Source organism: Triturus cristatus, chromosome 9 (genome assembly GCF_964204655.1).
Source record: "Triturus cristatus chromosome 9, aTriCri1.1, whole genome shotgun sequence".
Taxonomy (NCBI): Eukaryota; Metazoa; Chordata; class Amphibia; order Caudata; family Salamandridae; genus Triturus; species Triturus cristatus.
In genome coordinates, this window is record NC_140592.1 from 684,774,164 (window position 1) to 684,800,107 (window position 25,944).

Consider the following 25,944-nt stretch of genomic DNA (forward strand, 5'->3'; position numbering starts at 1 on the left):
ATTGGCATTGTAAATGACAATGCGTTTTATTTATGTGTTTAATAAAAGGCATTGTCATTTACAAGAACAATAGGTCAAAGTTTTGAAAATGCGAGACCTATTGCATTGCAAATCCTTGTTACATTCAGCAAATGAGTTTACTTAAGGGTACTAGAGGCATCCTTGTTAAGGTACGAGAGACTGATTTAAAAAGTGTAATGTCCAACAACCCTGGTACAAACTAGTATTTACTGACATTGATACATCTCATTGCCTATAAACCGCATAAAGTATAATTCCTTGAATTTCAGGAACCACAAATTGACAACATTCGCCGTTGCCTCTTCGTTAAGGAAGTGCAGACAGTATGAAAGAATGTTGTTGCTTCAGACTAAATCAAAGGGCAGGAAGAACGATTAAAAAATTATTAGAATAGTGGATTTTATTTCCATCATGTAATCTGTTGATGGTATAATTTGATTTATATTTGAACTGAAACCGATCAGTTTGATATTATGCCAGAGATTTTCTCTACCTCAGTTTTCAGTTTTGGATTTTGAAGGCTTATGCGAGTTTATACCAATTCAATTAGTTTAAATCACAACCTTATTTAACGTCAAATTTTTGAGGTTTCTAATAAGGTGCAGCCAATGTCCAGACAGTCGTAACACAAGTATAAAAGACAAAATAATGAAATAATAGTATTACAAAATCTGCCACATTAAACCACATAATTTGCCTTTTCTTGCCGCATAATTTACTCAACACTGCCGCATAATTTGGCCCTTCCCTGCGCCATAATTCCAGCGGCCCTGCTCTAATCTCATGTGACAAATAACACCACAGATTTTAATTTGTCATCATTTATTAAACAAAAAAAAATCCTCCAACATAGAAGCTCAAGTAAAAAAAGTAAATGCACCTTAAGTGCTCCGCCAATTAAGAAGGTAATTCAAACAAGGACACATTATAAATAAAACGTCAGAAAGTCCTACCACCGGTATATGAAATTAGAACATTTTCTGTTCAGTCTGGAGCATTTAGGTTTTTCGGCAAAAGTTGATAACTAGGTTAAAAGATATCTGTAAAAGTGTCCGAAAAGAATTATGGGTTTTCATTTCTTTGGGAAGGGTATAAACTGATTTCCAAACAATATAAAGTCCTTCATTCCACAGTGAGATAGGTAATTTCCAAATTAAGGAATTTCAAAATGTCATATAGTACCCCAAAATTATATTAAGGGATCAACTGGCTTCTGCTTCTACCATTAGCAAAAAAACCTGAACAAGTGCGGGTATAATGGGAGGGTATCAAAGAGAACTCCCCTCGCTCCAAAAAGATCATTGTTACATGGCTTAGCTTTGCAAAACAACAACTGAATGAACACATGACTTCTAGAACAAGACCTCCGGACAGATGAGATCAAAGTGGGGTTATCTGGCTGTAACAAACAAAGAGGCGTTCAGTCAAAATCTAACACTGTATCCCCCACAAGAACCATACACCTTCCATCAACCATGGCAGTAAAGATGATGCAGTGATTTGTGCCTGTTTTGCAGCTGCCCACCCACACTACCAAGGAGTTCAACATGAATTCTTCTACATACAAGTTCATTTAAGGTGAAAAGGTGAGATTATCTGGCTAATTGATAAAGCTTAGCAGAAAGTGGAACATCCCACAGGACAATGATCCAAAACACATTAGAAAAGGCGGGGTGTGGTACGTCAAAACTGTAACCCCCAAATCATGTCATCCACTCACTTGCTTACCAATTATTTATTTATTTTCAAAGACCTCTCGGAGATACGGTCCCAGGAAACAACACAGTATCTACAAGTATATAGACAACACTGATTTCTACCTCTGGGCGACTCCCCTTGAAGATATACATGCCATGGAGACCAGATGAAGTAGTTCTCTCTCAAAGTTATATGCATGATCAATTTCCTGTTCATTTGTGTTACTCAAAACTATACACATCAATATTCCTTCAAACTGTATTCTTCGAAACAAAGGCTTTTGGTCTGCTGGTTGATGTAAGGAGTCAGCATGCAGAGTCTATCAATACTGGGTGTAATTAAAACAAGCATTGGCACAGCCAATAGGTCTCGCCTTTGGGACCTTATAAGTGTTTAGCCATGCAACAGTTGCATAACTAAACACTTATAAGGTCCCAAAAGCGAGACCTATTGGCTATGCCAAGCGGCCCTGCGTCCGCGAAAGTGATTGCGATTGCAATCACGATCAAACATCAAAGCGGCCGTGGGGCCGCGAAAGTGAAAGTAATCGCGGTAAAGCGCGCGCCCGCGCATATGCACTGTAGCTCCAGGCTGGCCTGGTAGCACTTTTTGGAGCCCTCTCAATAAGTCTCGCCAGACCAGCGCATGCGCTGGGTCAGGCGAGACCTAATAAATGGCACTCTTACTTAAACACACAGGAAAGATCTTAACAAGCTTCCTGCTAAAGTTGGCCAAGTTTGAATCTTTCAGGAAGAAATGACAGATGCGACAGGTCTTGTGGTAATTATGACTGTCTACACAGTGACTAATTGTGTATCATTTAAGTATACATTGCATTATTTTCTCCTGTGGTATATCTTATCCCTGGAAACCCTCCCGGGTGATTAGCTGTGCTTTACAAATCCACTGATTGATTCATTGATCCCACGGCCAGCAGTTTAAAGAGGCACTTTCCCTCATCCTGTCACCAACCAAGCTACTTTGGATTACTGGAAAAAATAGTATTCTTTCAGTCTGCCAGTTTCTTACATCATCTTGAAATATCATTTGCAAGTCCATGATTCCCTGCAAGAAGGATTAACATTTTGATGGGGCGTTGTTGCTCACAAATCACAGACCTGTTCCAAATAAACTGTTTTAGTTTTTTCATTGCTTGTTCATTTGCATTAGCAGATTGTTCTGTTCAAATTTAACAACCACAAAGACACTGATACTCAAAATTAACATGTATCCACCTTTAGCATTCATTCCTGGCCCAACAACTTCTCAGCAGGCTGGATGACAGCATTTGTAGTTCGCAAGCAACGTCTTTAAGCTTCACTCTGAAGTCTAATCTTTCTCTGGCACCTCATATGATAAAAAAACTCCAAATATGGACTTTCTTCGGCAGCCGCTTCACCAGGAAAAACTAAGCCAACTCCTACTCAACACCCAAGAAACACTGTGCATTTGGTGGCCCACTCTCATACTGACGAAGGAAGTACTCACTGGAAAGTCTCCCAAGATCGGCCGTGGCCCTTGTCAAGGCCACCCTCCATCCTGCAACTCTACAGACCAAAACCCCACCGCCTCCCATTTGAAGCAGCACATTTTGAAGGTGATTCAAGCTTCATTTGTCACACCAACCGCCCCATATTGGGAAAATAAATGTAACGTTGCTGAGGCTCAAGGATAGATCGCAGCAAATCTTGTTCCACCTTTGAAACCCCCAAAGCTAAGAAATTAAAAACACTGAAACAAAGCCCTGTGTACTTTGCCCGAAGAGTAGCACACAATCTACCCCCCACAATTCCTCTTCTGCCTCCCTTTTGTAAAGGCCTAACTCTTATCAAACCGCTTCACCCTGCAGACCTCCTGTTTCATGGCGCTTCATGGTTCTGCATCCCAGAAAATATTTTCTGTAGATCATCTGTTCTACTCTTATGCTACTTTCTACAGATACAAAACGTTTTTCAGCTCTCTATTATTCGTAAAGTCCTTTATTGTCCTTGTAGAGAGGTCCGAGTGATATACATTTATTAAATATATACACATTTAAATTGTGCGATTTATAGTGTACACAGTAAAAACAACCTGTATGTGGACGTGCCTCAAAAGTGAAGAGCTCCTGCCTTGCGAGTGGGCATTCACAGGGCAGACTGGATGTCCTTGAGTGCCCTTTGAACTCTGCGGAGGCTTCAACTTCAAGAGTTTGATTAATCATCAACTGAAGGAGTTTGATTAATCAGCACACCTAACGTCTTAAGATCCATCGGATGTCTGTCAGAGGATACCACTACTTTCCTTAAGTGACTAAATAACACTGCATCGTTCCAGCTCTAGCCCTTGGGAGCACATCACATCTAGCACTAGGCTGTAGAGCAAACAACATCTGTTGGAAGAAACAAACAGCCCATCCCTGAATTGGTGGACCACACACGGGCTCAAGGAAGAGACCACATTTCCAGTTATGGCCTATCGGAGCACCTGACATCTCAAGGAGGACCCCACCACTCCTACCTTGCCTCCGACAGCCACAGTTTTGTAGAGTATCTTCTGGCGACCATTCCAAAAATTGTCCATCTGACAATAAAGTGTGTACAATAGGACAAACCAAGGCTGGAGTGCTCATCTCTTCAGTGAGGTGTTAGTGGACAACAAAACTAGTACTGTCAATGCCAAAAGGGTAAAGATTTAAACTTCTCAAAGCCCAGTTAGGTTACTGGCCTCTCCCTTACCTCAGAAGCACTTTCTGGAGCAGGACAGGAACACAAAATAAACAAATATGACAAGTATAAAATTCATATTTGGTGCTGTAAAATGTTTCGCTTACAAATAATGATTTTCCTGTCGCTATCTTGGTGCACCCACAGAGTTACCTAAAACCTAGTTCTTTGGAAAGGCCAGGCCATGCACCTGGACAGAGTAAGCTTGTCTCCTAGGTCCCAATATAACAAGCAAGGCCCATGTTGTCTTCCATCCACAAAAAGCAAGCAGGGTCCATGCCTCTCCATCAGAGGAAGCTTGGCCTAGTCCCCATAACATAGCTGGAGCAGTAAGAATCCAGGTTGTACTCACAGTGACAGCCGCAGCAGTGGGGCCCAGAACAAATGGTCATCCAATCCAGGGATTAGGCGTCCAGGCCACGACGTCCAGCACAGCTCCGTGGCAAGGCGCCTCGTGGGGGAGGAGTCCTCCTGTAAACCAAGAAAGCGCTGTCCTGTTGAGAAGAAAAATAAATCTTTACCATCGTTTAATTTATTACATTTCTTATTAACAAATTCCAGCACATCACACAAAAAACACTCCTAATTGTGCAAACATGCCATGTTAGGCATCAAAGAAAGGTAGGAGCCAAAGGCCCATTCAGTCCCTGGCCTTTTTATTCAAGTCAAGTCAAGGAAAGCTTTATTCGATTGTTATTGTACCAATCATAAAAGCACAAATACATAAGAAAAATCCATATAAAATTTCATTAGAAATTACAAAAGATAAAATCTACAAAATATACACCATATATTTAAGATGTCATAAAACTATACAAATGCAAATGTTATGTTTGAAAAACCTGCTATGTACTGTGGAGAAGGTGCCCTAAGTTTACAGGGCATCCAGTATCATGTGTTCTCGGTGTAAGATAGCCTTCTTTAAACGTTGTTACTATCCACGCAATTAGTTCATCTTCCAAGAACTGCAGCCAAGTAAGAGCTGGACGGCATTGCCTTACCCCTTATTGGTTTAAAAGTGCAAGTATCCACACTTTCCTCAACTCTTCATAAAATTTACAAAAGAACATTAAATGAATCGTGGACTGCTCTGAATGTCTGTCACAGAGGCAAAGCGTCAGGTTACGTGACCAGTCGTTCATAGATGGTGTTGTCGTTATTCTGTGGACAATGCCCAATCTAAATCTTGTCAGAAGCATCCTATCGTATGCTCCTGGTACAAATAATAGGTAAGGCTCCATTTGGATACAAGAAAGCGTTAATTGGTGTTGCATAACGCTAGGCGTCACCATTTCCCCTGCCATTCTCAAGGAGTCCAATAATTGTAGACCCTCCCTTCTCAGAGCCTTTCTCGACACGGCTAACATAGTGGTGGGATTCGTGGAGTATTCCGGGTGACCTAGGTCCTTCATGAAATTGCATATAAAGTTGATCCACAGAATATTTAAGGCCCCATCCAGACCCATGCTATCCTTCATAATGTCTCTATTTAATTTTGTCTGCTCCTTGGACCAGATCCTATGCCACAGGAGCACTGGTTCCAATCTGATAAGGTCGGAAATAAAAAGGAAGGCCCAGCTCCTCATGACAAACAAAGGAGGATGTGCTTGGAGGAGCAGATAAAATGTACCGCAAGAAGGAATTTTCCACCTGCTGCAGTGGGAGGGTGTTAGCCCCGTACATAGCGTCTGTAATGCACTTCGCTTTAAATATTTGCAAAAGTTCCCCTGGCGACTTCTTCAACAATTTCTTAGCGAAGGATGCTAGGGCTGTGGATGCTCTTGTAAATGCAAGCTTTTTAGTGGTTATTGCATGGGACCAGGTGTCGTTCTGATTAAATAAAATGCCCAGATACGAAAAGTTCCTTGTTGTCGCTAACATTTTGCCATCCAGGAACATTTCCCTTACTCTCTGAATCCTCTTACCACATCTCATGACAAATGTTTTGGAGACGTTAATACTAAGTCTCAGATCTTTCATGAAGTCATTAAAGCTGTCTAGGACCCTCTGCAGACCATTTTGGGTCCGCGCCATTAAGACCGCATCGTCTGCATATAGAAGGGCTGAAATAGGTCGCCCTCCAGCTTGAGGGAAGTCATGTCCCCTGCCTGATCAGAGCTTCACCAAGGCAATTTACATACAGATTAAAAAGGAAGGGAGCCAGGACACAACCCTGCCTGACCCCTCTCCTAATGGGGAATGAATCAGTACGCTCCCAACCTATGCCATAGCGAACACTGGCTGAGGCTCCATTATACAATTGTTGCAATAACGCTATGATGTTTTGGTCAACCCCCATTACTACCAGGACCTCCCATAGCTTCCAATGAATTACGGGAGTTGATGGCCGCGGTGAGGTCCACGAACACCAAATACAGACTTCCCTTTTTTGCTTTGGTATAATTTGCCAATCAAAATAGACAGGTTTAGGCTTTGTTCGGTAGTGCCTAGCCCTTCTCAGAAGCCATACTGTAGGTCGGACAATACCGGATTGTCTTCTCCCCAGTCTTGCAAGTGCTCCAAGACGATGCGGCCATTGAGTCGAGAAGGGAAATTGGTCTGTAGCACCCCGGGTCGTGACGATCACCTTTTTTAAATATTGGGATAATTATTGATTCAGCCCAGGCCTTTTTATTCAAATTGTGAACATTAAGAACAATTTTTGTTGCATGTGATGAAAGCCTGAAGGTAACCAGAATGGGATGCTGACACAGTGCTGTCTCTCACCGTGTGGTCAGTTTTGGGGGCTTTGATGGTCTTGCACCTTGGTGAACACTGAACGACAGCGATGATTTTAAAGAGAACCATTCTGTTTTGGTGATGCCAGTGAACTTAAGGGAGTGATGAAATGGCAATTTTCCCGCCCTTTCTTTAGCAGTAAAACCACCAAACATCTCTGAGCTATCAAATTTTCAAATATACCAATATAGCCCAAGCAGGGGCAGTGAACCAGTGGGGACTTAAGTCCTCGCAGAAAGGGTCCAAATGATGATCTTGAAAACGCACATGCATCAAGAGCGCCGGCCTGGGCGCATATGTGGGTTCGATATCACAAAACTGGAAATGAGACATTTGGTTTGCTAAGTGCCAGTAATGTTTGTGTGTTTGACAGCACAAACTTGCACCTGGTTAGACTTCAGTAACCAGCATGTTTAGGAACCTCTGGAGGTTATCAGCAAAACAGGCAACAGAATATACAGCTGTGCAGCGAACGCCTCCCTCCGCAGCACACAGGGCAACCCCACCCGCACCTTTCGAACCCGGTATCTGGACCCCACCAGAGTACTAACCTTGATCATTGTAACTGAAGGCCACCCCTAGAGAGGATTCTCCAGCTTGTACCCCACTTCCTGCTGCATCTCTAGCATTCTCCTTATGATTTTCAATTGGGTGACTGAAGGCTCACTCGTGAATTAGTGCCTAGAGCTTTCTCTCCTTGACCCCTACCGCTTCCCATGCAACTTCCACGTCTGCAAATGTATGTATACATTGATATGATATGATATGCAAACCTAGCTACGAAGCAAAGGACTGCTATATGTTACGTTGGGAGACGAACTACTGGATCATGTACATCAAGTGGGATTACAGAAATACATTCCGCACATTAGATTGCATTTTTTGTAGGTACAGGGAAACTAAATTGTTTCCACATTTGCCCAGAATCACATGAGGTTAACTCAAGCACCAAGGCTGGGCTTGAAATTTAGGCCTCTGGGTTGGCAGCTCTAGCCACCGGGCCTCATCACAAAGGAGAAGCTAGGTGATGGTGCTTGCCCGTCGTCCTCCTTCCAGCCACTGGTCGTTCCAGCTTCTCCCTAAGCCCCTCGTGAGTACCTTACAGTACTTTCAAGCCACCTCAGTCACTAACTACGCTCCTAGCTTGAGCCCTCCATCTGTCTCTCGTGTTTTAAGGACTCTTACAATCTTTCTTCCTTCTGCTTTCCTGTGGTTCTTTGCTGCCTGCCCTCTGCATATAGTGGGAGAACACAGGATTCTACATCCACTCAAGCACAGTCCATCCGACCACCACTGACTCAGTATACATAGGCCAGAGCAGTGCTTAACTTGTTTTAAAAAAAAAAAAAGGGACAGGGCTTTCGTCTGGAGACCACATCAGATTCACCACATATTGCCCCTACTATGCAGCCAATGACAGTAAAAACACAATTGCTGTCCATCACCCTTCTACAGGTGTGATAATTTGAACTATTTCAGGCACCTAAAACTATAAAAATGACTTGGGGGGCAGGTAATAGTAACTTTTAAGGTATACTGAATTTACAAATAACTGTTATTGTGGTAATCTCTAAATTAGTCAGACAGTGCCACCTTGTGGCAGACTGTCACAAGCACCGGTATTGACAGTTAAGTGCTGGTGCCGAGCACTGGAAACCACCTGCTCAAATTAAGCAATGGGCCAGAGGCTTTTTAGCACAGGTGAAATGGAACACATACTCCCCTTTTCTGCAGTCTTCTTATGTGAAATTGGTGGTAGCATATTAACTAATTATTCAATTGAAGTCTTAGTTGTATCTTCATCACGACTAACTGAATCAGTATGATTGTTTCTGAATAAATCCCTTACATATCACATCGAACTATGCGCATATACGCTTATAGTCTAGTAAGTCATAGCTCCCAGCAGTACTAACCCCAAAGAAACAATACACACAAACATAAGAGACCATAGCGGAAGAAACAGCTTTCATGCACCTAAAAGAAACTAAGTAGGCCATAAATTCTTCCATCATGTGTGCCCTCAATAGTACTTTTTCAAAAACATCCCACACGCTAAATACTTTCATTGCATAGACAGTCCAGGCATGCCACAACAGTGCTCAACACCACTGGAGACCACAAAATGACCCCCGCGGTTTTCCATCTGATGGGCAATATGCATGTCCACCGACCAAGAGGGCTGATAAGCAACTGGTAAAGCCCTCTGGGATCAACCCTAAAACACCACAGCCAGACAATTCAACGATAGGACACAGCCACCTAACCAAGTAAGAGTCCAGAACACAAAATCTTTATCACTGAATAAAAAGCCAAATCAGAACCCATTCTACAATGGAACCTCAAAAGCACATTGCATGCTATATAAATGGCGCTACAAGAGGGGAAAAAAATATGCAATACACCTTTCTTCTGTCGGTCCTAGTAATTCCTCAGTTAGTGGGAAAAAAATCCTTAAGTTGTTCTGCAGTATAAAAAAAAATACAACAAGAGTAACCTGGAATTCCATTATAGAATACCATAGTACATTATAACTCCTATTATATCCCCTATAATAAAAAAACATGGAAGCTTGTAAGACTGCACAAATCTGTTCCCTATATTTTGTTTTTATTAGAGCCTCGTTGTGACATAACTAGTCACATGTAATGATGAAATAATACAGTGTGTTAGGCAAGCCACAAACTAGAGTACCATGTTTCACGCATTCAGAACTACAGTACTTTTCAAAGTAACTTCATTATTGTTAATCTGCACTTGTAGAGCCCACAATCTGACATTGTTATGGCATAACAGCCCATTTCGGTAGTGGAGTATGGCTTTCCAAATGTTTAAATTACAGACCAAAGTCTGAATGTTTATTGGGGTGTGCGGTTGGCGAGACCTGAGTGCTAAACCAAATTGCTTTCATAGTTACTCAATTGGTACAGACCCAACACATTTAAGTGTGTGGTAAGCAGCCAACAGCAATTGCTTAAATTATATTTTTCACCCATTACAAGATGCATAGTGCTATATTTACATTTACTTTTATAGGACTACCACATAAATGTATTCTAGATATCTGCAACTACGGTGTCCCTTTCATAAGAAGACAGAGGTTAAGGGTCTCATTCCAAAAGTTGGTGGATCCTCGGTCCGCAAACCTCATGGTTCCCAAGTTCCGTTTACAAGTGGGGCAATTCGGAATGTTTCCACCTGTGGAACTTCAGCTGGCTCTGCACCAGGTGGCACCAGAAACCCTTGACCTGGCAGCCCATATGCTGCTGAGGCGCCAGATCACAGTGACCAAAGCACCAACCGATGTAGTATCTCCATGGCAAGTCTGCAATTTTGTCCTGAGCGGGAAAAATAGCCACATCATGCAGGGAGAAAACTCTGTGCATCAAGGCCATTTATTTTTAGGTTTCGCCTGCACAGCGCTTGTGAAAACTATTGTTTTTTTATATAAACTTTAAAAGGGCTTGCATTCTGCCCCTTCTCTTTCCTGGCATTTCATTGGCTCCTGTGCTTGCCACTTACTTTTCCTCCATTTCTATTAGCTGCTGAAAACGTTCCTGCATTTACCAATGTTTGGTTCTCGTCTGCTTCTCTTATCAGTTTCCCGTAGCCGAAATACTGTTAACATCTGCTTTAGTGGAACTATTTTTCATAAAGTTTTGCCTCTTTCTGCTTTTTCATCTTGCGGCAGATGTATTTAGCGCAACTTATTACCCAAGAGATCAAGTGATTTGCCCAGGATCACAGATGTTGCTCTGCTGAGACTTGAACAGGGATCCCCAGCTCTCCTCAGCAACTCTGGCCGCTGGGCCACATCCTCTCTACTCCCATGATACTTGTCTTTCCTTTGTCCCAGACGGTGAATGATAAAAACAGCTTATTATTCTTCACATAGGTGAAACCAATGCATTACCAATGCTGGTTTAAACTAGTTATCGTTTGCTCAGAAAACTGCTCTACATTATATATCTTCAGTCCAGTATCCACTCACGGTAAGAATGGACAGACACAGCTAGGGTGCAGTACACAGTGGGTTTATTTAGTCCAAAGATTTAAAAGCACAAGTAGAGGTGAGCTGGCGAAACGCAAGAGCAGACACGTTTCAACCTGTCGGCTTTCATCAGTGCAGGTTTGGTTAATGGGGTGAGCACCTGGGGGCTGATTTGAATGCTGGCAGAGACACTCCCATTGGAGCATAGTCTTGGCCCCTCCCCATTGTTACAAGTGCAGTACATCTCCAAGCTTCCACCGTGGCTTCTCCTACTGCAAAGGCCAGCCAGAATCCGCCGCGGGCGCCCATTCAGTAATGCGGCGTCCAAACACACAGTGGTGCCCCAAACAATGTCGGCATATGGACTGCACGGCTTCCACTGTAGCGGACATCCGTAGGAAACGCTGTTATTTTAAACCACAGTTACGGCCCCTATAAAGTAGTGGAATACAAGACCATGGAGGTCCAAGAGTAATATATATATATATATATATATACACATACATACATACATACACACACACACACACATCTACATGTATACCCATATATACACATACACACAAATATATATATTTCCCCTCAGCCTTCATGCAGAAACGCCCTCCAATTCACCACACGTCCCGAGGGTGAGCAGCAGAACGGCACAACATAATCCTTTGCGACGCGGTTATTTATTTATTTTTTGGGGTTGAATAATCTTCCATTCGTCACGGTGGCATGTACAGCAAAGTGCAGAGGTGCATATACACACGCACATACATATACACACACACACACATACACACTTAACGAAAACACAGGAAGGTGTTGACTTAAGAAAAGCAGACTGCCAAAATACAATTTAAAAGTTTTCATTGAGCAGAAATTAGACATAAAGCGGTTGTGACGTGTTACGGAATCCAACAGCAGCTTTATAAAACCGTGCTCAGCAGGCACCCTTGGACATTCAACGGTAATCATTTCATGTGAACAGAAACTGTACTCTGCATGACGAGGGTCACACCGTTCGCGCTCATGAGGGTAACCTTGCCTTACCCGAGTGCCAAGTTTTTTAAAGTCTCCCATACACCGCCAGAAGACATTTATCCATCGCCGGGCCACTCTCTGTAGTCCAGCTTTGAGTTCACTTTAAGCAAACTCGCCTTATCTCTTCGCACTTCTCATGTCCTAATTGTTGTTCGTTAGAGCACAGCTCCTCTTCACACCCCTCAATCTAGTTTTCCCGCAGCAAAGTAGATCTGATCAGACTTGTTTTTGTTCTTTTTTCAACATAAGATGTAACATGTTAATGTATATTGATAGCCCTGGGAACAAAATTCCTTTCTTCTTTTTTTTCCCTTGGCTGTCATCCGTAGATTTGAGACCGGCTCTAAATTAGACTGTAGGTGTGCATTTTAGTGAGACAGTCGGTGCCATGAAGCAAGGGCGATATTTACTGGGTTGGAAGAGAGGCCAATGCATAGATAAGAGTACAATTGGACCACAGAAACGCTGTATATGGTCCTAAGGGCAGGATCTGCCCAGGCCCCTTCTTCCAAAAGTATTAGCCAGATTCACGCCCAAGCCCCCACCACCACCCCCCTCCCAGCAGACACTGTGCTTTAAAATTGAGCAGGGATTGGTGCACTTCAATAAAGTTTACAGAGTGGCTCAGTGAGTTAACCACCTACACTACCGATGTGTAAGAAATGCCCAGTGACCCCACTGCACGACCTTCACCCTACACTGGCCTTTTTTGCGTTACAGCATTTTGTACGTTAGAACGTGTAGAGTCATCATTACAAAGGAAAAAACAACAAGCATTGGCATAGCAATAGGTCTCGCCTTTGGAACCTTATAAGTGTCTAGCCAGAGCAATTGGCTTTGCCAATGTATTTAAGCTATGCTGTAAAGCAGCATGGCTGCTGTGCAGCATGTTGAAGTTATAATAAAAAAAGTGTTAAAGTACTTTTGTTACCTTATATGCAACCAATAAGACATTATATAGAACTGCATGACCCTATTAAAAAAAGAATTAACTTAAAAAATGTCTTCTAGTTTTCTTGTTCTTGCAATGCTTATTGAGAAGTGGAATTAAAAGTATTATTTTTTCTAATATTACAAGTACTTTTCTTTACCTGTTTGTAACTTCCGGTGTCACGCTTTAGACATTAGTAAGACCAGTAACCTTCCTCATATGTTGGAAAAACATATTTTTAGTTTTCCATGGCACTCCGGGAGGGGAGGGGGGGTGGGGGAGGAGGTTCATTGTTAAATCTCCTTGCATGTATGTGTAAGTGAAACTCACAAGCGCAAAAAGGTAAGTCAACAATTCCAAAACGCTTTCAAAATTGGGAGAAAATAGTTTTGTGCTTGCAAATTGCCTCTCTTTTTTTTTGCATTTCTATATAGCACAAACTCTGACCCAAAGGTGAGCACCAGTTACATTGCACAAGTGCACTTTTTTTTTTGGTAGGCAAGAGGAGATTAAGTGAATTTCCCAGAATAGATAGATAGACACTACAATAGACACATTGAAGTATACTTCCATATTCACACAATAACGTACAAAGGCTAAAACCAGGGCCACTGGAATTATACAGCACGGCTAAGTAAATTATGTGGCAGGAGAAGGCAAAATTACATCAACTCACCACAACTCAGACTAGGTATGGAGATCGATTGATAAACACAAGACCTCAAACACACTTACAGTCCCATATCACAGACTAAACAAAAACATGTTACAACAAACAAATGATGGGTGGAATGCTGACAATGCAGACATTCTCCCCCAGTCAAGAGATCTGGGTTAAATCCATCGTTCTTTTGCCCACTACGCCACCCCAGTTCAGACATGGCCATATGCAAATCAGTCTTGACCCTGTGCCTCATGGGAACAGTCCAGCCCGAACTGCCAAGCCATGTCTTCACTGGACCGGAATCAAGCATCCTAGGACCGGTTTCTGGCTATCAGCCGTCATCAGCCAAGATAGCTTGACTCCATTGGCGTAGTGAGCACGGGTCCCACGTCTGGTAATAACCATCCCACTTAGGGCGAAAAGGGTTACAACAAACAAATGATGGACGGAATGCTGACAATGCAGACATTCTCCCCCAGTCAAGAGATCTGGGTTAAATCCATCGTTCTTTTGCCCACTACGCCACCCCAGTTCAGACTTAACGTGTGAGCACCGAGATTTCAGGAAGTATAGTTTGTCAGCAGTAAAATCGTGTTGGCAAATGATGAAGTTGGCTAGCAGGTATCCTTAGCATAGGAGCAGCCCCTGAGGGATATTTCAATACATCATTTGATTACAGAATTTGGCCAGAAGCTGCCCAGCCAGTCAAGCCAGAACCTGTCCTTTAACAGTCTTTACTTCCATTGGTCTAAAGATTTGATCTTTATGTGGGGGGCCACCATGAGGGCCGCCGTCTGCTGTGAGGTTCTTTGGAGGCCACCTCCAGAGGCCAAGGTCCACACCAATTGCTCTCCGCCAGGGCAGTGCACGTTGCGACCAATTCAACAGAGCGCAGGCGAGATCTCCATCACTCAGCCTACGACAGGCATAGGGCATTCTTTTACACTCAAATATGCCTTTATCGCATGTTGTGCCACATCTGTTTGACGGGTTTGCTATGCAGCGCAATGAGGGCGGCACTGGGGTTTTGACAACCAAACCACAAGGAGCAATGGGTAAACTGTACCCTTTACTCCCAGTTCCTCTAGTGATTGACAGGCACAGAATTCAGCGTCTGGAGAGCTAGGAATGTAATGGACTTATTTTCAGGCAGACACTGGTGCCTATCAATTAGAGAGCAGGCAAATGGAACACTATGTTTAAACAACCTGTCCCCAGAGACATGTTACAGATCACACAAAGGTTTATACAATGAGAGGAAATGTCTTCCAACTATAAATTATAATTCTAAAAAACAATATTTAGGTTACTTTACACCCCACTTGAACTACTTAAAATCATGGTTTGAAAGCCTGATACGTTCACTAGGTATGGGTAATCTTAAAAGAACAAACGGCATGTTGGCTCACTGCAAAATCTATGAAAATTGAGTGATGAACGTGTGCGCAGCCGGATCCTGAGACTGAAGGACTTTGTTTTTGAGCCCTCTGGATTTTATTAGTCACTTTCAACTCTTGCACCTCATGTGCTGCTACCTGTCCACCCTAATGCTCACTTCCTCTAGGAAGAGTTCAAATTGATCACCCATTCGGACCATGACCTCTTAGCTGAGACATGGTGTAAAGGAGTATCAGCAGCAGTTCCTAATGCCGCTTTTGATCTGGTGCCTGGGGGGGAAGCGGGAGGTGCTCCAAGGAATGGGGGTCCCCTTTAATCTATTGAGTATAATTAAAACACTCCACAAAGGGAAATTTACTAAAGTTAGGCGTGGCACCTATGGGGAACTGACCACGGCTTTCCCAGTTGACCAAGGAGTGCGCCAAAGCGGATTCTTCGCGCCAAATCTTTTTCTTGTATATATTAACAACTGCATCAGCTATTTGCTGAATTGTGTCGACGACTCCCCCACCTTGGAAGGGGAAAAAATCCTGGGCCCTCCTTTTCGCAGTCAATACACTGTGTTGTCCAAAACTAGGAGGGGCTTGCAGAGCTTGATTGATAGATTCAACCAGTTTTGTGCTCAATACGGTCTCAAAATCAATACCACCAAAACTAAATAACTGACCTACTTTAAGAGAGATAGGGCTAGAGGAGTGATTAAAGTGGAGGATGAACCACGAGAAAAAGTGGGATAGTTTGATTACCTAGATATTAGACTAGCTCAAACAGGGTCGAGGGAACCGCAGATCTTAAGAGCTGGGGCTAAATGTACATTTGCAAAAACAAGCCAACTGGACCCCATATTACCAGCTGTGAAAATCTATAAGGCTCAAACAAGGGGGGCAGCCCTTATGGTGCCGAATTATGGGGCCATGCAATACACACTCTTGGAGTGTGGCGGAAAATAACTTTCTTAGATCCCATACCAGCTTAGAGAGGGGAGCTCCACCTGTATCCCTACATTTGGACTTTGGTATCCACGAAATAGCAGTTCTGGCTGCGCGAAGAACTGTGTGGTATTGGATACGTATCTGGAGCACTAGGGAACTGTCCCATTACAGAGAGGGACTGTGTCGTAAAGAAACGAAGATCCAGCTCCAGGTAAACTTAAGGTAGTATTTATTCAAGTAGATGGTTCCAGATAAAAGGTACAGAGAGCCCCGCCAGGAGCAGCCTTCCTGCTGCTCAGCCCGTTCTCCAACTGCCAGCCTCACTCATTCAACATTCCGCAGCATCATCCACACCAACATTCCACACCACACTCACACTTGCTGAGCATCAGGTACAACGGACTGCAAGACATTACAAGAACAAAATCAGCAGCAAAGATAAAATGGTTGGGATTTATTAAAAAGGGCCAGGAAAATGTTTGGGAAGTGCCCTATTTCATTTGCCCAGAAGATGTGTAATTAGTTAAAAAAAAAAACTGTCACAAAAGAAAGTTGCAGGGAACATCGGATCACCACAGACAGCCTGACAAGTGTCTTCTTACTCCATAAATTACAAGTAACGCAGAGGAGTTCTTAGATTTCATATGACCGGCCCATGCACGTTCAGTGTTCTTACAGTTCAGGTATGGGACGCTCCCAGTAGCAGCCTTTACTACCCAATGAGGGGTACAATCCAGAGGTCACACTTCTGTTTCCATTGTTAAACTGCTATGGAAACAGATGAACATCTGTTATTTGTTTGCCCCATTCGCTAAAGCTAGAAGCAGGTGGATAGTGCCCTTGTGTCGATCTCTTAATTCAGTAGAAAGAGAAGAAGCCTACAGAATTTGCTAAAGTGATACCTCATCGATAGTGGTAGTGGCAGTGTCCGAGTTTTTTGCACATAGTATGGACAAAAAAAAAGTTACTTGTTAGTAGGACAGACTGAGTTTTACAGGATTTTTTATTAACTATGGCAATGTCACGTAGGAAATTTGTATCACCATTTTCATTGTGATTGTTTTCGGTATTTTGATGATGAAATGTTATTTTAAACTATCAATGAATGGAATCAGAGCACCCATTTAGATCATGGCCTCTTAGCTGAGACAGGGTGTAAGGGAGTCTCAGCAGCAGTTCTTAATGGCAATTTTTTTTTTTCAATGAAGCCTGAGAAGATGAAAAGGGTAATAATAGTCCAGGTCCATGTTATGTCCCAAAATCAATTGAATACTCAAACATGAAATTGAGAGTAAAAATGCACAACTAAAACATAATGAGTGCCAAATAGACATCAGCCTGCTCCACACAAGGTGATCCGCCTACATCAGGGACTTGTGGCAATATGATGATCGGATAGTGTTGCTGCTTGGTCTGAAAACACGTTTTGGATCCAAAATACATTATCAATTCAATTTGTTTCTAGCTACAAATGAAAGTAAGCATTACATCACAATTACACCGTTTTAGAATTTTAAAATGCATGCTACTTATCTTAAAAAAAAAAAACACTCCTGTTGAAATAGGTATTTTTTAATCTTAAAATTTTTATTCCCAGCTTCGAAAAGCAGGGGGACAAAAAAACCTTTCAGAATATATCCTCGTGTACAGATATCAGATGCCCAAGGCGTATAGCTTTTGAATCCAAAAACAGCTGCCACTCAAGCACCTATTTTATACGGAACTCATCTCCAATCACAAGACCATATTTCTGTTTTTTCTGGTCCCAAGGTCACACTTGTAGAACGAGACTGTCCCCCTCTGAATGGATGTAACCCCGTGGGCTCATGTTTTTTCGCATTAGAGACCACCCAGCAGCACACTATGTCGCACCAATGACAGCGCTCCGAAGCAGCCGAAAGCGCTATACAGAAATCCTTGACAAATACAAAGTAAGAGTGTCCTTTCCATCTGGACTTAGTCCTCGCGCCTCATTACTTCCAACGCGGCAGAATGCTTCAAAACGGCGCTGGTTCCGCATGAATATATTTATTTTGACGGCCTCCCAAGCAGGCCGTACCGTACGCGACCAATGAGCGTGCGAGCCGAGGCCCCGGGAGTCTGCTGGCCGTGTCATTGGCAACCAATGAGCGTGCGAGCCCGGGCCCCGAGAGCCTGCTGAACTCCTGACTGTCTGGAGAGAGGGCTCGCGCGCTCACTCCAGACAGCTCCCATGTCTGCGTGAGTTACCGACACGTATTTCTTAACCCCAGGGCCGCCTCCGACCTCCTCTGTTCACCTCATTTATAGACGCCCTGTTCTCTCGCTGTGCTGCAGCAGGGCGAGCTCGGCCTCTTCCTGGAGTCTGTCCCGGGCGGTGGTGGCAGAATGCTCGTGTAAGCTGTAGTTGTGCAATTCTCATCCCAGAAGAAGACGGCCAAGAGAACACAGCAGTTACTATGGGGTCGCTCACTGGTGGCGCCGAAAGGCCACGTAATGGCCCTATTAATAAAAGCCCGGATGTTTTGCTGGCGTTCACTTGCTAACCTCGTGTCATGCGAGGTCAGTCCTTTTATTCACTGTTTTACGTGACTACGCACGACCAAACCATTCAGAGCGTTGGGAGGGGGGCAGAGAAGTACATGCTAACGATGAGGTTATGACTTAGCCAATCAAAAGTTAAAGCTTCCTAGCGAGGCTTGGGGGCAAGCTGGGGAGCCAGGAGCAAAGAGGCAGATTCCTGAGCTCCCCAGCCCTTTATAGCTCTTGATGGCTCGGCCAGGGCTACTGGCCGGACGTTGCCCTTTCACGCGACCCGGAAGTGATTCCAATCACTTCCGGGTCGCGCCTCAAGGCCAGGACCTATGGGGGAAGGAGGCACGCCTGCCGCGTCACGAATGTGCGCGAGAGGCACGCCTCCTGTTCCAGAGGAGGGGGCCGGCTCGACGGCCATACCTTTGGCGTGGCTGATGCCGGCCCCGCCGTTCTAGGAGCGCTGCCACACTGAGCAGGTCAAAGATGAAAAAGTAAAATAATAACTCATTGATATTATCATTTTACTTTTCCCATTGCTTAGCTGGGTAGGGGCGGGGCTGCTCTGCTCACAGAGCAGGGCAGGGGAGTTAAAGCGTTGTGTACAGCATTTAAGGCCCTCCATAATATTGGCCCATAGCATCTTAGGCAGAGCCTTAATTGGTACACACCCAAGAGAACAATTAAAACTTTAATGGTTCCCAGATTCAAGAAAATCAACTAGGGAGGCAAAAGCTTCATCTTGGGCACTGTAAAAGCATGGAATACATTGCCTTTCCAAATCAGATCCTCCCCCATTCTTCTCACCTTCAGAAAGGTGCTGAAAACATGGGTATTTGGGCCCGTCCGTGGCTCGCTTTGCTGTGAATCTGAACTAGCACCGGGACAGCTGAGCGCTTTACAAATTGACATAACAAAACACATGGCGTTATGACCCACCAATGGGAGGCTCAAATGAGACTGTGCATTATGGGAAGTGTAAAGCGGAAAGCACATAATCAAGTCCTGTATGGACCCTGCAAGTGGGCCCGTCCTCGATCCTATGTACGGCTGCTGTTCCACTTTCGTGGCCCCCAAGGCTTCCGGGGTGGTGCATACTCCGCGGCTGGACGGCCGCGTGTTATATTCTGCTCCAAGGTTGTCCATCTGTAAGTAGCACTCGACCAGCAGCTTGATTTATGTATAGGTAGGGACAGGGATCTGCTTGTAGGAGCCGCTCCGTAGTGGATTTGCCTGACGAGTTCGAAGCTCCATATGCTTCTCTTCAGAGGCTTTAACGGAAACGGTGTGCACAACCGCTAACCCACTTCACCATTTAACATATGACACACCACCCCGTAATGTTATTGGGGCCACCTGACATGGTAACTATCATGTCGGCAATGTGGGCCAGCAGCGGCAAACAGGATTGAGGACGAGTCCACTTGCAGGGTCCATACAGGACAAGATGTGTGTGCAATCCGGACCACATTTCCCACAATGCATAGTCTCATTCGAGCTTCCCATTGGTGGGTGTGCAATATGAAAATGGAGAAGTGGGTTCAGCGTTTGCACACACCGTCTCCATTCAAGCCTCTGAAGAGAAGCATATGGAGCTTTGAAACGCGTCAGGCAATTCAACTATGGAGCGGCTTCTACAAGCGGATCCTCGTCCCTGCCTATCACAAATACAGCTGCTGATCAAGTGCTACTCACCAGGTGGACAACCTTTGGAGTAGAATATATATATATACATACATACATATACATACATACATACATTACCTACTGGCGGTCGCCAGTAGGTAGATAGAGTTAGGACCTATTTTCCATAGGAAATCCTCAACATTCTATTTGGAATAACGTTGGCGCCGATTGACGAATCTTCACGAAATTTTCCAAACTTTTGGCCAGCTCCGGTCCACTCCTATCCTGAAAATGTCACGGTGATTCGTCAAGCGGGGGCTGAGAAAAAAGGGGGGTCCCAAAACACGTTTTCCCCATGCATTTTCCCATAGGACCTTTTGACGCAGCTACAGCCTGAACTGCTGAACGGAATTACACCAAATTTGGAAAAGAGGTAGTCCTCAGTTCAGACTCGTGCCTTTTGCTTAAATGGTGTAAATCCAGTAGTTCCTGAGAAAATTAGAAGTAAATGTACATATATATCTATGGCCTCGGAAGATCCGCCCACCCTCCCCACACCCTGCAGAGCACGAGCTGTATTGTAATTGGCTGCCAACACTCTGAATCAGGAAGTGTTGGCAGCCATCTTGTGCACAAGAAAACCAAAAAAAAAAGGCGCAAAACGTGACAAGGGGGCAGGGTAGAAACACCCACAAGGACCCCCAAGGCCCAAAAAAATATGTTTAAAAAAAACCAAAAAAAAAACAAACGGGAGGATGCGCGCTGGATGCGCAGATCCTCCCGATAGAAAAAAAAATTCAGCGCGGGCTCCCGCGCTGAATATGGTAATTTGCCCCCGGGGGGCCAAATCCTGGGGGCAGAGTAAAAAAAAAAACGTGGGGAGGTCCCAATCCCCCCCCCACACTGCCCCGGGGACCGCCACCCCCCTGGGCTCGAAGATTGTATATGGGGGGCTCACGGCCCCCCCGCAGCCCCGGGGACCGCCACCCCCCAGGGCTTCGTTAACATGGGTGGGGGGGCTCGCAGCCCCTGGGCTTAAAACAATTTGATGTGGGGGGCCTCTCAGGGCATGTGGGAGGGGGGCCACGCAACCCCCCTCCTGGAGCCTTGTATAGGCCCTGGGGACCGCCACCCCCCCCGGACCGGCTCCTGCAGTGTCCCGGGGTGCCCACCCCCGGGACACTGCTGTTTGCAATGGCGGGGCGGGAGCCGCGCCATTGCAACTGGATGATGTCATTAGTGATATCATCAGTGATGTCATTTGAGATGTCATCAGTGATGTCACTGACCATGTCATGAATGATGTAATATGTGACATCATCAGCAGTGGATTGCGGGCGCGCGAGATGTAGTTAGTACAACTAACTATATCGGAGGAATTTCAATGGTTTTGTTCGAGTGAAATGTCCAGCTAACTATAACACCCCTAAAACCTATTGTTTTTTCAGTGAATTTCTAAGGTTTTTTAAATGCTAATTCCTAACTATATCAGGCCTGAAACCTATGGTTTTTTCAGTGAATATATATATATACATACATATACACATACACACACAAAATATATATATATATATATATATATTGTATTTTTATTTTTAAAGAATGCCTTGCAAATGTCACATGCTTTAGGCAGTGTGTTGCCACTGTAAAGAATAAAATGGACTTATTATGAGGGTCATCTGAAAATAGCTTTAAGACACAGGATTTACAAATTCGAAAATATTTTTTGGGGTTTATCAGGTTTTTCTGCCATAAAACACAAATAAGGTTCCCAGTTTTACATTTTTACAGATAAATACAGACAGAAAACAATTGTGTTTTCGGTCTGTATTTATTTTTAAATGCGGAAAAATGCTGAAAGTTGTACTTATCATGACTGACTTTCCATGCTGTCTGCTGTGAATTCCAAGACAATAGATGAGCAATGAGACAGCATGGGGAGTTAAGAAAACAAATTAAAATATATTTAAATACAGGCATATAATATATTTGTAGTAAATTGTGAATATTTATCTGTGGTTGTAGTGTTTTGCTATATTTGCCTGCTGAATTTGCTAAAATGCGACAGGCATCACAGTTTGAATGCCTGTTTATAAGTTAAATAAATGTGAAAATGCACCATTTTTTACTACATTTATTCACAAACCACAAAATAAATATGGATAAATACTAATAAGATGGCCAAAAAATAAATATGGATAAATACAGACGTAAATGTTGAAAAAACATTAATACCATAAAACCGGCAGCCCTAAGAACAAAGCACATGGATGTTAAAATCCAAACCAATGGAAAATGTTAGAACACAGAATAAAATTATTTTCACCCTGGACCGGGTCCATACAAGATATGCTCTGAGAGGCCCGTACCCTCAAGGTAAAGATCGGGACAAAGAACTCGCTCCAGAGAAACATTGGTTATTTAGAGAAGCTGAAGAAACTTGCAGAAGTTTTGATTCAAAATTAATCTTTAGGAGTTTGATAATGTAGACAGGGCTGAGCTGTCTGTAAAGATTCCCTAGCACCCATGTGCAGAAAAATCACACATTAGCAAAGGCAACAGATCTATTGTTGGCGGCTAGCCTTTTGGCTTGGTGAATGCTTGTTTTGATTTGTAATGGTCTTTGCAAAACTGTTTTGCTGGGTGAGCTTTTGGCGCTCACCCATACTGGAAAAAGTGGCTAAAAGCATAAATATGTTTTGTCTCATTGTCTGCCATAGTAACCTTTGGCACTGAAGATTACTGCTTTGTGCGCTGATATTCTCATTTGAAAGAGCAGAGCGCAGCCCCTCACAGTGAAGTTAGCTGATTGTTGAAGTGGGCTTTCCCAGAGCCCCACGATGTATTCTGTAGTGAATGGAAGAAAAATGTGAATGTCAACAACCGAGCTGTGGATGGAGAAGCCTGGCTGAAAGCCCTTATAAACCCGTATATTCATACAAAATCGGTGCAAAATCATACACGGCTTGGCTAACGCCAGGCCTAGAGAAAAGAAAGGCACCGGTGGTCAGTCAACCCACCTTACTGCCAAGCCCAAGGACCCGCTTGATGGTTTGGACAGAATATATAGAGCGGTGCATTAAATGCATATCTTCACTATAGCCATGTTAAACGTTAATTCGTAGGATTGTGGGGAATAATTCAGACATGTGACCAATGAAAGAACGCTGGTGGACAAATCTATACCATAGTAGAGACCTTCGACAAACGACCGAGTGCATATTATACATTCTAACTTTGGGGTATTACACATTGGCAAAGCAAATTGTGTCACACAATTTACTGTTAGAACGGTCGGAACTATTCATAACCATGTATCAACATGGAGAATATTTAAAATGGAAGAACAAATACCAAACGAACTGACAGCAGAGGGAATGAACACATTGCGTAGAGCACTAACAACATGTTTACTTTGATGTTTCTGGGCACAGGTACACTATAGTATTGTGATTGCCTTTATATAGCGCTTACTACCCCTGACGAGGCGTCGAAGCGCTTTTTTTCATCAAGTTGAACGCTGCTCCGGAACCCATAAAGGATTAGTGTTGAATTAGTATGGTGAAATATGAAAGCAATTTGAGTGGTGGATATAGTTAGTTATTTGGATTGAGAAGGATATAGGAGGGATAGAGGAGGGGAAAAGGTTTGCATTTATATAGCGCTTGTTACCCCTAATGGGGTGTTGAAGCACTTTTCTGGCGAGTAGCACGCTACTCCGGAACCCATATAACACGCTGCGAATGATTTTGTTGGTATTGTCACAACAGTCAAATAGACAGACGGATGGCATCCATCTTGCATAACACGGGGAGATTGCAGTAATCAGTCTGAATCAAGAATTCCCCACGCCCCCTAACCTGATAAAACAGGCTGCTTACAAATCCATTTATTAGAAAAAGTCGATTTCATAGAGGGTTTGGTCACAGTGGGTAACATCTGTAGCCTGGCCACATAAATCTTAGCTATCAGTGACAGCCAGCCAGGGCAACTTGCAGGGCACACACAGGCTGAGAGCCCTGGGGAGGGAGCGCGCGCAGAACTCTGAAAGATGACACAGTAACTTTCTGGCCACGAGAGCAGCTGCCTGTTGCCCAGCAGCAGAGTTTCCACGGCAACTGTAACCGAGAAACCGGTCACGTGGACAAAACTTCCTCTTTGGGTCTAGCTGAAAGATGATAAACGCGCTTCTAACACCAGAATGAAGCACAGGACTTGCTACTACTGCCTCAGGATAAGAAGGAAGATTCTAATTGGTGTGCAATTTGCTGAAACGTCGTCCGTAGACAGTAGTGGGTCTCTGCTAATTAACAACAATCTTAGAACTGGAGAAGCTTTTAGGGGTTCTCCCTGCTTCTGGGGAGACGCTGGCGCGCTGCTATCACTTTATAAATGCTGTGCTTTGGCTTTGAGATCCATGGTCATTAGAATTAAAATTACTTTTGGTGTAGCTATTAAACTAGACCCAGGCTTCTGTACCTACAGTGTTCAAAATGCATGCTTGTCAGCACTACACAATACTAATGGTCTGATACAGTCAACAATTGTAACAAAAAATATGACTTTGTGTTCAGTGAACTAACTGTTTTACTTTAAGTTGGAAGATCAAACACTATAGTTTGTGTCCCAGCTTGTTTATATGCGGCACTAAAGAGGATTCCCTAAATCAGAAACAAGTTTACCAAAAATGTATAAGCAAACAACTGCAACCTCATTGCTCAGTCTATACCTTGCTGACCGTACATCATAATCCTTAACTGCACTGCGCATCAACGTTTCTAAAACATAGTCTGTAGTGACGTCACAAATACAATTATAAACAGTATTCGTGCTTTTCTGATTAAACAAAACCACACCCTCAAAGGGGACATTGGCACACAGTGATGACATCATAGAGTATTGCCTTCTTTGGTGTTGCTCTGATAGAAGTGGACAACTGATGTCATCTGCAGAAAGGTCGTTGATACTGTATTGCATGACTAGAAACGCGTAAAAACAGAAACTGAAAACAGCCCGCTGACTATATATGTAGATGCCATCAGGACCTGTACAGACTTGAATTAATCAGACATGATGCACTGTGCATCACTTAGGCAGGTGATTGAGGTATCAGCTAGTATTGAGTGCCAAGAGATAATTCAATTAGTGGTAAGAGCTACATAAATAACCCATTGATACAATTGTGAATTAGGAATCATGAATCATTCATGCAATCGTGGGTACACACACCCTGGCGTTTGGAATGAAAGTCAGAGCTTGCTGTTAACGGATGCTACCAAAGAGGGGCATGCTTGCTGATGAGAACACATTTGCACCAAGCAGCCTTTCAAGATTTTCAGGAACCTAGAGCTGATAAAAAATCAGGACTTGTTTCTGTGTGAGCAAGCAGGTCATGGCTGTGAATGGTGGCAGATTTAACTAGGAAAGGTTCAAGAATTCCGAACTATGTGGGTTCCAATGATCTGAGATGACCAGCTAATAGAGCCAAAGGTTAATCAAGGTCATATATGCATTGAAGCCAGCATTTCAGGTGAACCCGCCAATTAAAATGTACCATTCAAGGCTGAAATGCGATGTGGTTTGTTTGTGTAGGGAGGAGAGTGAAAATTCCAGAAAACATTTGTGAATAGTTTCTTTTAAATACAGCTGTTGCACATGTTGTTAAGAGGTGTAGATTATATGCACCGAGCAGAAAAATG

General features: G+C 43.6%; 1 protein-coding gene across 1 annotated transcript in view; it reads right to left on the reverse strand.

Annotated features, from left to right (window-relative positions):
- NUMBL (NUMB like endocytic adaptor protein) overlaps window positions 1–25,944 on the reverse strand; it is a 266,566-nt gene that overhangs the window by 152,326 nt on the left and 88,296 nt on the right. The window contains exon 2 of the mRNA XM_085625771.1: window positions 4,777–4,918. The gene's annotated coding sequence lies outside the window, so the exon portion shown is untranslated. The remainder of the gene's footprint in view (window positions 1–4,776; window positions 4,919–25,944) is intronic.